This window comes from Meriones unguiculatus, chromosome X (genome assembly GCF_030254825.1).
Source record: "Meriones unguiculatus strain TT.TT164.6M chromosome X, Bangor_MerUng_6.1, whole genome shotgun sequence".
Classification (NCBI taxonomy): Eukaryota; Metazoa; Chordata; class Mammalia; order Rodentia; family Muridae; genus Meriones; species Meriones unguiculatus.
In genome coordinates, this window is record NC_083369.1 from 70,760,667 (window position 1) to 70,773,952 (window position 13,286).

A 13,286-nucleotide genomic window follows, 5' to 3' on the forward strand; every position below is an offset into this window, starting at 1 on the left:
TGTCTCTGTTTCTCTCTGCTTATCTCTGTCTTCCCCTATGTCTCTTTCTGTCTGTCTCTGTGTGTCTCTTTGTATCTCTATCTGTGTCTCTGTCTCTCTTTTCCTCTATCCTTCTCCCTCCTCCCCTCTCTGCAGTATGTTTAAAGTTTGAATCTTTGAGGGTCCAATCTTGAGAATTTCTCTATCCTCTACTGGTGCCATGGAATACCTCAGTTTTTCCTAGTCCCTGTGCCTTATGAATCAAGTTAATTACTTCCCCATCTTATGCCACAAGGTTTCATGGTCCCCTGCCAGCAGATTCCAGAAGCACTAAGATTCTGGTCCAAACAAGCCTGGAGCAGTGTAACCCTGAGCACTGATTGGCTCTTTTTGACTCCTCGTGGCTCCTCCCCTCATTCCTGGTTTTGCCTAAGAGCCCAGTGCAGCCTCACCAGCTCTGGGTAGGCGCTCTGATGCTCACCGAGAAAGCTTCCTCGGCTGCACTGATCTTAATGATTGAGCCCTTGGAGCAGCAAGATTGTTAATCTTGATTGCTCCTTTGGCCTGTCTATCCCTTACCTTATTATTGCATATGAACTTTCCTTCGTTCTGCACATCCTTTGTCGTTGGCGTCGTGGAGATCGGAGATCGTCGTGGTGCTCTGGTGATGGTCTTCGTCCGCTTAGAATAGTGTAGTTAGTTAGGGGCCTTCAAAGAAGAAAGAAGAAGCGATTGGCGCGGAGATGCTGGAGGTGTCAGTTACTATGCTAGAGTAGGGTAGTAAAACAATACCAGCCAAACCTTTGCCCGGGGTGGGTTGGGAGGGGGCAAGTCGACTTGCCGGCGCTGCCTTTCGCGCCAAGCTCCCTCCATCCTTCTTTCCATCTGCTGAGGACTCGAGGTTGCGGCGCGCAGCTCAGAGCAGCGCACTGACTGCCAAGGGCTCTGCTGGGCGATTGCAGCTGAGTCCGTTTCTTGTCTAGCTGTGGCCGCGGCTACCTGCCTGGTCTTCCTCCCGGACGCTAATGGTAAGTTGGAGTCCCCGGGTAGCATTGCGAGCTGAGACCCTAATGATTCGGGCGGAGGATGGGATAGAGGTACACGGACGAGTCCAGGATGGTTGCAGCCTGCAGGACCTCACTGGGTCAGGAGAATGGACTGGAGAGGTTCGGAGGCTTAAATCGCCTAGAGTTGGGGTGGGAGTCTCTGAAAGGAGACAATAAAGAATCTCCAGAGTCTCCGGAGATTGTAGGTGCTAAAGGGAGGCAAGGATCTAGAGACCATCGCGCTCAGGGAAAGCTATGAGAGTAAGGCTGTGGTGGGGTCTCAAGAAGTAAAGGAGAGGGAGGAGGCTGGGGAGGGGTGGGAAGGAGGAGGAGTAAAACTGAATGCGAGGGTCTCTCGTCGAAGGGTTGGGCTGAGGAAGCTGCAATCCAGTAGGGGAGGATAAATACTGTTTAACATATTAAGATAGAGGACTCTGATCAAGCGGGAGGGGGCTCGGGGCTTAAAGTAACGGGACTTGGGCTAGGGAGGGGAGCGGCAAATGATTTCTGCTATGTTCTCCTTGAAACCAATCCTCATTTTCGGTGGGTCTTAGTGAACCCACATAACTGGGAGATAACACACTGCGGACCTGTGTCTTGGTCTAACAGCTGCTGGCTGAATTTGAGCAGCTTTGCTGATGGTCATATAAGTTTAAGAGGATAGTATAAGGGTATCCAGCGAGCCTTTTGGTTAGCTTACCTAAGTAATTTGGGGACAGTTTTCTATTTTGAAAAGGACTGGGAAAAAGTCTCCAACGCTGCCTCTTATCCTGCTTTTCTTGCTCAGCTTAACCTGACAAGCAGTGTTAACAGCATACCACGGAATTGATAAACATGAACAGGTTGCAGGTTCCTGGTGCGACATAAAGTTCGTCATTGCAAAACATGTCTGTGTGTCTGTTTCTTTTCTGCGCTGAGCCCTTTGCGTCTTGCTTCCTTTTAGATGGTACCAGGCAACTAAGGTGACACTTTGCACTGTGTTTGAGACCCCTTATTTTAAGTGACAGCCTCCCTCCAACAAACACAGCAGGCGACAATCAGCAGTTAGAGGATATTTAATTTAGTTCAGAATCACTGCCAGTACCTGGCAGGTTCTTCATTAATAATTATCCGTCTAAGTCTCATCCAAGGAAGCTTAGCTGATTCCCTTAATGTATATGCGCTTACCATATATATTGTAGATAGACTAAGCAAGGAAAACGTCCATTAGGAGGGAAATGGGATTGAACTAAAATATTGCAGGGAGAGGGGAGAAAATGTTGCGCAGTGAGTAATAGCTGCACTCCCAGTTTATTGCAGACAATAGTGACCTCACATGAAAGACTGGTGAAAAAAGATGTGGGATCAAGACTTACTTTGAATTTTTCATTAAGAAATTTATATAAATGACATATACCTATATGCATATATACATATATATGTATATTAAAATCATACATTCTGACAACCAAAATATTAGTGAAAAATATATAAACTGTCACCTGTAGTTGACTGTGCATTGACAGAAAATGAGAAAGAGCAATTAACATGCCCTACAGAAAATTATTTCATTTCTTTTGTAGCATATTTTTTTCCTTTTCTCTCTCACTCATACACCACACACACACACACACACACACACACACACACACACACACTTCCCTTTAAGAGGAGTATAATTTTTGGCACCTCTTTATTGGGGAATCATCTACAAAACACTATCCTCCCCCAATAGTTAGGGGATATTTTTCTATATGTTGAGGAGTTATTTAATTATGTTTTTCATTCACTAAGCTTGCTATTCTGGTCCTTTGGAGAAATGAAAAAAAAATTTCCTATGTGCACATAATTTCTCTCCTTATAGCACCTATCGTCTACAGCAGGAAGCCCAACTCAAGTCCTGAATGTCGGAAGCTGAATAAAGCTTGTGATTGCAATGTCAAGGTAGGATTTGGGGTGTTTAAGTCAACACTGACAGGATTTTTCTATTAGCACAGCAGATGGAGGCCAGTTAACTCTTCCTCTGTTGTCATTTGGTTTTTTTTCTCCTGCCATGCAGAATTGTCATGGATGACAGTGATGACTTTTTCAGGTAATAACATGACAGGCTTTGGTGCAGTATGAATTCACAGGAAAGAGGAGTGATAACTGATCTTTTTGGCATATATATCTTATGTCATAATATCTTCATAGCACCATTATGGATAGGAGAATTTTGTACACCAAATGTTATTCGTACCAACCAATTTCACCTTTATTTCCAAAGATATGCTCAAACATTAAGTGCTTACAAGGTTATAGGAGAAGAACATTTCTATTTCTCTAGCAACTGAAATAAAAACAGAAAGTCCTGGGTTGTAATAGAGTACTTGTCCAGCATGTACAAAGCATTAGGTTCAATCTCCAGCATTGCAAAAAAAAATTTCCTAATTTTACTTGGTGACAATGTTCCATTAATCCACGCAGGATTTAAGAAATATGAGCACCGATCCCCACTGTGGCTCACAGAAGACAGTAGATTTTCCCTCTGAAAAATTAACACTAAAATTCTGTTAGGTTTGCAATGTTTTCACTATTGCTTGGAGTTTAACTATTTTAAAATATTTTTTAATTTTGGGTCATAAATACCTAAACTTTAATAATAATCTTAACTTAAATGAATCGTCAGCATCTTACCGTTTCATTGCATTTTCTCTTAAAAAAAAAAGCCATATATGTTTCCAAATAAAAGAAACACAAAACCAGACAGAATTAAGGGTGGAGATTATCAGCAACCAGCACAACGTATCTTTAATTGTTCAAAGCTTGAGAGTGAAGGTGGCAGTTTGCTGAGCCCTGCTGCAAAACAATAATTAACTTCCAGAACCTCATGGCTCCTTAGTCTCCAGATTATTTCATTAGTGTCATTAAAGTGTCTCTTGCCACTTCACTTATATAGCAGTGAAATCCTTCAAGAAATAAAGATATACAATATTTGTGTTGAGATTATTTCAGCAGAGCATTCTTGAAAGCTTAATGTCTAATAAAATTAATGCTTGATTGCTTTATTAACAAGATAGTTATGAAACAACTATGAAAACTATATATTAGGGTTAATAAGATATTATTGTAATAAAAAAGCACATAATAATATAACATATAGTCATCTAATAAACTAACCTTACTTGATCATTGTGAAACATTATAATGTACTTTGACTTTTTTTAATGTTTTAAAAATATTACAATTTGTCATCATTGTAAAACACCTATTATATTTTTCCTAAGTATTGTACTGTTGAATCTCTGAAGAAAATAACCAGACATCACCCTATTGAATATACAACCTTTCAGTCTCCGTCACTGCCTTTGATCAAACATTTTAAGATTTCTTCAAATACTGAAAACAGAGCTGAAGAACATTCTAGTAAACTCTATGTTACACACTCAACATTGCAACCAACCAAGAATTTAAGGTGTATCATTATTTAATGCACAATTGGAATAGTATGAGGAGGATTTCAAATAAGATGCACAAGAGCTGAAATGTTGAGTTGTGTCCTGTTACCCCGCACCTACCTGTATTTTACCTTTCTGCTGAGTCCTCCTTCCAGCTGTTGTTAATAATGGGCCCTGTACACTGCCCTAAAGACACTTGCAAGTTACATGACAGGTATACATCTAGCTGTCAATTAATATCATGATTAAGGTTATCATGATTCGTAGATGGTGAGTTGCAAAGTCTAATTTGAGAATACCTAAGAAAAAGTTTTGGTCCTCAAACTGCTTTTATGGCCTTTTATATCACTTAATATTTTAATATTTTGTGTCAGGAATATTCTTCTTTACTTTCAGTAGTGTGTTGTTTTAACCATAAATATCAACTTCAGGAGCCAGCAATATCATTGCGTATTACTGCAGCATAACAATATTCATAGCAATCAGAAAGCTTTGAAAGCCCCACTACCCCACACAAAAGGCACATGTGGCTATCTGAAATTTCATAGAAAAGTGTATCCTTATAAGTTCATAAATACAAATATCCTAATATCAGTTGTTTTTGTTTTTGTTTTTGTTTGTTTTTTTTGTTTTGTTTTTGTTTTTGTTTTTGGCGGGGAGAACATGGAGAAACACTGAAATTGTATAGGTGTTCAGCCATTTCATCTGCTCAGGTTTCTAAACAGTCTCCTTACTCCGGGTGACAAGTAGAGACTTTTTTCTGGGGAATAAGAAAGGGAGTACAGTTTTGATCAAAGTAGTGAATTGAAGTCTTCTGGGAGGTAACCTAAATTATTGTGGTAGGTAGTTAGCCAAGCCTTAGGGGAAAGAATGTGCATAGTGCCTTTGGCCTTCTACAGAAGATGAGGCAGTTAGACTGATAAGGCAGCAGGGAGGGTGAGTGTTCCATGATGAATTATTCGGTAATGACAGGCTGTCAGGAACATGTAGTATAAAAACTGAAAACAACTAAATATTATAAAGCCATGTCACTTAATGTCCAGACAAAAATATCAGTAGATTAAATGGCTCTAGTTGCCATGTCATTTCATTTTCATGAAATGAATTTTTTTTCTTTAATGACAATAGTAAAATTCTTTAACTAAATGTCTTGTGTCCACATCTTTTTTAAAAAATTTGTTTTAAATTCATGTATCTCCTATTATAGCTCAGGAATCAAGACTCATTCAATGTTTATCAAGTATGGCTGGCTTCCTACAATCAAAGCAAGATGACTTGATCAAGTTAGCAAGTCATTATTCTTTTTAAGAAAATAATAAAGGATGATGATAATAGTAGTAGCCATTATTCATTGAAAATTGCTGCATAAAACACATGTATAAGAGGTTTACAAATGTGTTCTCATTGAAGTATAACTATACCATAAGAACGTAATAATATTAGCCAGAGTTTGCATATTGGCTGAGGCACACAAAGAGGTAAAATAATCTGCTCGACTCTAATGAATAAACTCATGCCTGAAAGCAAGCAGTTTTGAGTCTAGTGATCATATTATTACACAGTATCCTCTGTTGTTGCTGTTTAGACATTGTTTATACTTTAATGACTAGGCTTTGAACAGGTGGATATAGATATAAAGGTATTGACAAACCATTAACACATGTCACTGCAATAAAAATATGCATGTAACATTGGATTTAGTTATCAACTTTTAAAAAACAGATCAAAGAATTTAGAAATATTCATGGTGACAAACTGGGAGGTAAACAGTTGAGTGAAAGATGGTTCTGAAGCACCAGATTTTTAATGTCAGCATTCAGGAGCAAAGTGATTTTAGGTTTGAAGTCTACATAGCAAGGCCCTATCTCAAAAGGGGCAAGGGAGAAAGGAATTGTAACACGAACAATGAAATAAGATCAGCAAATTTATATATACGGTTTGTATTCTGTGTCAAAGAAAGAAAGACCAACAGTATTTTAATCATTTTTTGAAAGCTGAGTACTTGCAATCCAAATGGGAAAAGTGAAGTCCTGGATTTTCATGACAAGAATAGCAGAAGGCTTCTAGAAATATTGGAGAAATATTAGAAAATGTACAATACACAAATATTGTATATCCCTACCAAAAATTTCTCAAGTCTATATGGTTTTCCAGGTCTTGCTCATGCCTTGCCTACTGCAGTAAGATCTTTCCAATGTGCAGCTACATATGGCAAAGCCCTTATCAAAAATCTGTAATCAATTACCAAATTTGGATTAATTATAATGTAAATTGTAGGAATTTAATGTTTTGTAATTCTTAGAACACAAGCATCTAACACAACTACCTCCCTGAAGATAATTTAGGATAATTAAATATTAACTATATTAATATTAATCTAACATTAATATTAGATGAGCTAAAGTTTAGTTCTAAAATGTGCAGTTTTATTTTTAATTTCTCAGTGAAACATACACATAATGTATGTGTGTGGCTGAGGAAGAGTGAGAGTGGGGAGTAAGAAAAAGAGAGGGAGGGAGAAGGAGAAAAAGAGAAAGTCTGATCATTTGGTTGACTACTTTCTAGGTAATAACCATGTCCCTAATGTTTAAGATCAGTTTTGCATTGTAGCTGTATTCCATAACTTTGCTATTATTTAAAATTTTGCCATTTGAGTCAACAAACCACATTCTTTTTGTGATGTGGGTTGATGGATGAGACTGTTTCTTTTTTCTAATTGTAAAATATCAAAAGTTACTCTTCTTAACTTGCTTACAAGGTGAAGATCACAAATGTGCTAGGGTTTGTATTTTTAAATACTAAAAGTTATCTTTGTGATTTATGGCATGCTGGTTATCATTCTATTCTTTTTGTATTAGCCACTGACTCCTGGATATTTACTAGGCCCATACATTACATGTTCACATATGATCTAAAGAAGCTTCAGGCAAAATTTGATGCTTCTATTCTTGTGTGAAGTAAATACAAATGATCTGACACCTTCCTAACAATATTTTTAAACCTATAGTTTAAGGGAGCAAAAGTAAATAGATTTATTGACAGACTTATTTCTTTATCCTTTCATTATATATCTACTTTAAAATCATGACAAATGTCAGAAATGACAATACATAATATAGTTATATTATACATTATATATAATTATGCAATAATCATAGTCATTGATACCATGATTCTTACTCATCCAAATCTATTTAAGTAACAAATATAGTAGATTCATTAAGTGGGATGATTATTTCTTTCCGTTTATTGGGCATTTACCTCAATTTTTAAAATATGTCTATTACAGAACCTCAGGTAATTTTCTAAATTTATTTAATCAACTCTAAAATGAACTGTCTATATTAATCAAGTATATATTCCAAATTAGTCAACTATAAGATGAAAACACATAAAGATTATGAAATTTTGAGTGTTATTTTAAGGGCTTAGTATATCTCCAATTCTCTTTTACACGGTTGATAGAAGCTAACATGCACATTATATAAAACTTTCCAAAAGAAACTGGTATTCAGAAAAGGCTATTCCATAAACTAATATAATTTTGCAAGCTATATAATGCAAAATATTCATTTCTCTTTCTTCTATTCTCCCCACCCTCACAAAACAAATGAGAGAAAAATGTGACTGACCCATTTTCTTCAAAGTACCATTTTTTTATTTTCATACTGATTATAGACTAATTTCTAGTTCTTTAACTATCACTGCAGTAAAAACTCTCCACCTCATACTTCAGTTGAACATATACTTCACTTTGAACATAATATATAAGCAATGGAGAGTATTTACAGGGTTAATGGCAAGAAAATGGCAATGTAGTTGTGAAATGCAAAGAATAAATACAGCAAATTCCAGGTCAGTTAGAAAGTAATGAGCTTCTGATAAGGTAGATCTTCAGGAAAGGGCAGCAGATTGATTCTCATGCTTAGTTTAGGGGGAAATGAACAGTTTTGTTACAAGAAGTAAAGGAAAAAAAAAAGTATTTTACTGACTGTAAAGCCAAGCATGCCAGGTATGCCTGAAAACTGAGTACTCACAAGGTTGATGCTGGAGAGTAGTGAGTTCAAGCCCAGCCTGTGTGATAAATCAAGTTATTATGAAGTACATAGAATGTACAACAAACACAAATAAAATAAGAAATAATGCATAAAATGCAAATATTTTATGATTTTATACATACACTATAGAAAAAAATCACTGATCACAGTAAAAGATTATCTAATCTCATAGACAAAAATCATTAAAATTCCTTTTTAATTTAATCTTTTTATTTTTTATATTAATTACAGTTTATTCACTTTGTTTCTATAGATAATTTTCTTTTATTAATTTTATTTTTTAATATTAGTTACAGTTTATTAACATTGTATCCCAGCTGTATCCCACTCCCTCATTTCCTCCCAATCCCAACTTCCCTCCCTCATTGTCTCCCTACCCCTTTCCAAGTCCACTGATACAGGAGGACTTCCTCTCCTTTCATCTGACCCTAGCTTATCAGTTATCTTCAGGCCTGGCTGCAAAGTCCTCCTCTGTGGCCTAGCAGGGCTGCTCCTCCCTCAGGTGGGGGAGGGAAGGTCAAAGAGCCAGCCATTGTATCCCAGCTGTAGACCCTCCCTCCTCCTTTCCCAATCCTACCCTTCCTCCTTTCTCTCCTTATATATCCTTCTCCAAGTCCACAGATAGGGGAGGTCTTCCTCCCCTTTCATCTGACCCTAGCTTATTCGATCTCATCCAAACTGGCTTCATTGTCATCCTCTGTGGCCTTGCAAGGCTGCTCTCCCATCCAGGGAAGGCAGTCAAAGTGCTAGCCACCTAGTTCAAATGAGAGACAGTTCCTATTCCTATTACTAGGGTACCCAGTTGGATACTGAGCTGCCATGGGCAACATCTGAGCAGGGGTTCTAGGTTATATCCATGAATGGTAGTTGGTTGGAGTATCAGTCTCAGAAAAGATCCCTGTGCCAAGATATTTTGGTTCTGCTGCTCTCCTTGTGGAGCTCTTTTCCTCTCCAGGTCATGCTATCTCCCCATTCTTTCCTAAGATTCCCTGCACTCTGCCCAAAGTTTGGTTATAAGTCTCATTATCTACTTTTATACAATGCTGGTTAGAGCCATTCAAAGGCCTTCCGTGGAAGGCTTCTGTCTTGTTTCCTGTTTTCTCCCTCTTCTGATGCCCATCCCGTTTGCTTTTCTGAGTGAGGTTTGATTATCTTACCCAGGGTCCTCCTTTTAGCTCTCCTTCTTTAGGTGTTCATATTTTTGTAGGTTTATCCTATATTATATATCTAGTATCCACTTTTAAGTGAGTATATACCATGTGTGTCTTTCTGTTTCTGGGATACCTCACTCAGCGTGATCTTTTCTAGATCCCACCATTTGCCTGCAAATTGTTGTTTTTAATTGCTGAGCACTATTCCACTGTGTAAATGCACCACAATTTCTGTATCCATTCCTCCACTGAGGGACATCAAACAGATGAAGGAAATGGTACAAAGCATGAAAACAGTTTTAATTTTAAATAAATAGATATTGTACTCATTACTTGGCACTGAGCATATGGTATTATATTTAACTTTTGCTCATCACTTTTATCTTAATACTTCACATGTCAATGATTCTTAATTGTCAGTCACAAATAAGATATTAAGGATCTTATAAACATTATCTTGGATTTTAACTTGAGATTTTACCTTTAATATATATTTTATCAAGTTATATATTCATAAGTAAAGATTATATTTTATCCATGTTCATATGCAGAGGACATTATATATCATTGCTTACTTCAATATGGTTTTGCTGAATAATTAATACATAAAAATAAAGGAACTATGGAAAAGTTTTTATGCTGCAAAGTTAGAGTTAAATAGCATGAGTTTCATGCTATACTGAAACTCATGGTATTTTATGTACCACTGTATCCTTTGTTGTTCAAAGAGGAAATTCTACCCAGCTCAGTAGAGCACTTACCTAGCATACAGGAAGGTCTTTAGTTCAGTCCTCAGCACTGGAAGAAAAAATAGAACTGGGCAGTTTAATACTATAAACTTAAAAAAAAAACGTTCAAATATTTTTTAGTTCTGAAAACTAACTTCAAATAGTAATGCAGATTTAAATAATTCAAATAATAATAGTAGATTTTTTTAATCTTTGAAAATAATAGCTACGATTTTTCAGCCAAACAAGAAATTGTTACACAAGCAAAAGCCAGTCGTCCTAGTCTTAAACCTGTCATTTTCCCATTCACTCCACTGCCCTGTATTTGAAATGATTCATCTCTTCCGGGTAACTAACTGGAAATGCCTCTTGTTTTTCTTTTATTGTTTGGAGTGGACTTAAGAAATTCTTACAATCAGGAACAAAACTAACATAATTATGGCTAGTAATCAAAATCATATGGTAGTACAACTCCAAAATTTACAAAAGAGTTATTTAATGATGTCAAACCCCATAAAGTTAAACTTTATCAACTTCCTTATGCTATATAAATGTTATTTAAGAAATAGTTATTATTGATTGCTTTTCTTTAGTTGAATTTTTAACCAAATATTCATGACTGGCTGTGATGACCTCTTTGTATAGTCCCAGGATTTGAAAAGAGGAGAAAAGAGGATAAAATATCCATGGTCATCCATGACTACACAGGATGTTCAATAGCCTAGGCTTCACAAAACTCTGTTTTGAACACACACACATACACACACACACAAGCTCTCACGCACACACATACACAGAGCAGCTATGTTTAATTATTTATATAACATGAAGATACCTTAGAGAATAAAATAAAGATTTAAAAAACTTCTTTTTTTTTTTAATTTGGAAATATCTTATAAATACACAGAAGTCCAAAAAGTAAAAGTTAAATGAACCAAATTCTTTGCAAAAGTTATTCATAACAACAACAAAATATCAGGGATTCATATTGCCAGGTGTTAACACAGGGAATTCATTGTTATGAGTTAGAGCTATTTCCCATTTCTCCTTCTTGTTCTATGTTACCTAACAAGTACATTTATGATATTCTTCCTATTTTATATTTAGTTTATGTTAGTTATCATATATACATATACACATACAATTTTGTTTTTAGAGGCATGACTTTGTTTTAAAGCCCTAGCTATTATAATGTAGATCATGCTGGCCTCAAGTTTGTGTCTTCCTAGCATGGGTTACAGAATTTTGGGACTGTGCATGTGCATCACCATACCCAGCCGTTTTTTAAAATATTTTCTTTTAATGCATTTTAAAGATTCTATTATAGGGTTATATTTCAGCCAAACAGCTATCTTTATATTCTATCCTGCACTCCACCCCCCGCTTCATCTAAATTGTTTTCTAACAAAAGCAATACAATGCTGAAAGTATTTAAAATATTATCACAGAACATGATTACTAGTGGTAGGTCAAATTTTGACATAGTAATAACATTTCTGAATATTCTCTTATTTGATTTTAAGCTTAACTACAAATTAATTACGACCCATATTGTAGCCTCAAGTTATGCAAATGAGACACCTAATAGTAAATAACTTTAAATAGTTTATTCATGATCACACACTTAACTGAATAATTAGATTGAAACAACGCCATGCTTTCTCACTCAAGACCGCATAGTACTTCAGTATACTCCAGGCCTTCTATGTTATGGATGGCTTCACAGAAATTTTGGTGTGGATAATTAAATGACAGTTAAGAAACTGAAGGGGTTGGTGTGTTCTTGGTGGTACAGTGTTTGCTTAACATATGTGAAGCTCTGAATTTCATTTCCCATATCATTAAAACAAAAGTTATATAGATAAGTGTGTGTGTATGTGCATTCATGTGTGCTAGTGTGAGAGAGACAGAGACAGGGATGGAACCAAACAGCGCAGAACTTACTCTTGAATGACTAAAATAAATTATAAATGTTTGCATTTCTGTAGAAGAGTAGACATTCATTTAAATATGGTCAAAGGTTATATAAACATAACTGATTGATGAGGAATATATCTTTGATGTAAACCCTAATAAAATCTAAATCACTTTCTGTAGAATAAATTGGAATGCCAGGCATCCTATTGTACTTTAGCCAATTGAAAGTCAATTAGCTTGGTTTGTTTTCTTTTCTAATTTTCCAAAACTGTTTCAACTTATACTTTTTTATAACTATTAGCCCTACCCTGTTCATATTTACTGTGATGTTCAGAGACAGTCTGAACATTCAATATATTACAAGATCATTTTGGCATTATTATAGAATGATATAATAATATCCATAATGTTACATAATAAAGGTAAAACTTTCTTTCTTTCCAGTGAAAACTATTAAAATTTAAAATAATAGAATATTTATTTCAAAATGACTTTTCATTGGAGAATTCTCAATGGGAATTCATTAATATTTTGTTTAATATAATTGTTGCCAACTTCCAAGCTAAGATTTAACTTCATGACTAGAAATTAAAGATATTCTTAGATTTAATGGGACACATAGAATGTTAGTATATAAAGGCTTCAAAGGACAAAGAAGTCACCTGTTCAACTAGAAAGCATTATCCCATCCTGTATGAACCTTCTTGACTCCTGTGTTAAAAAGTTTTGTCTACTGGGGAATATTTGATTTTTGTTTTTGTATTCAGAGTGCCTTTGAATCTTTAGGGTGGTGACTTTAAGCACTAGGAAGAAGAGAAGGGAAGACCATATAGAGTTTGTGCATGACTCTTATCAGGGCTCTTTTTAAATTTCTAATTGTATTCCTATGAAAACACTATCCAAATGTCTTCACATTTTTCTAGTGAATGTAAAGCTGTACTATTTGTGGTCATGCAAAATAATTTCAAGTAATCATTCAGCTTTCTGTACT

The 13,286-nt window shown here is 35.8% G+C and overlaps 1 protein-coding gene across 3 annotated transcripts in view; it reads left to right on the plus strand.

Moving 5' to 3' along the window:
• Positions 1–416: 416 nt before the first annotated feature.
• Positions 417–13,286, plus strand: part of Htr2c (5-hydroxytryptamine receptor 2C) — a 377,148-nt gene continuing 364,278 nt past the window's right edge. For all 3 annotated transcript variants that reach the window (XM_060374493.1, XM_060374494.1, XM_060374495.1), the window contains exon 1: positions 417–1,007. The gene's annotated coding sequence lies outside the window, so the exon portion shown is untranslated. The remainder of the gene's footprint in view (positions 1,008–13,286) is intronic.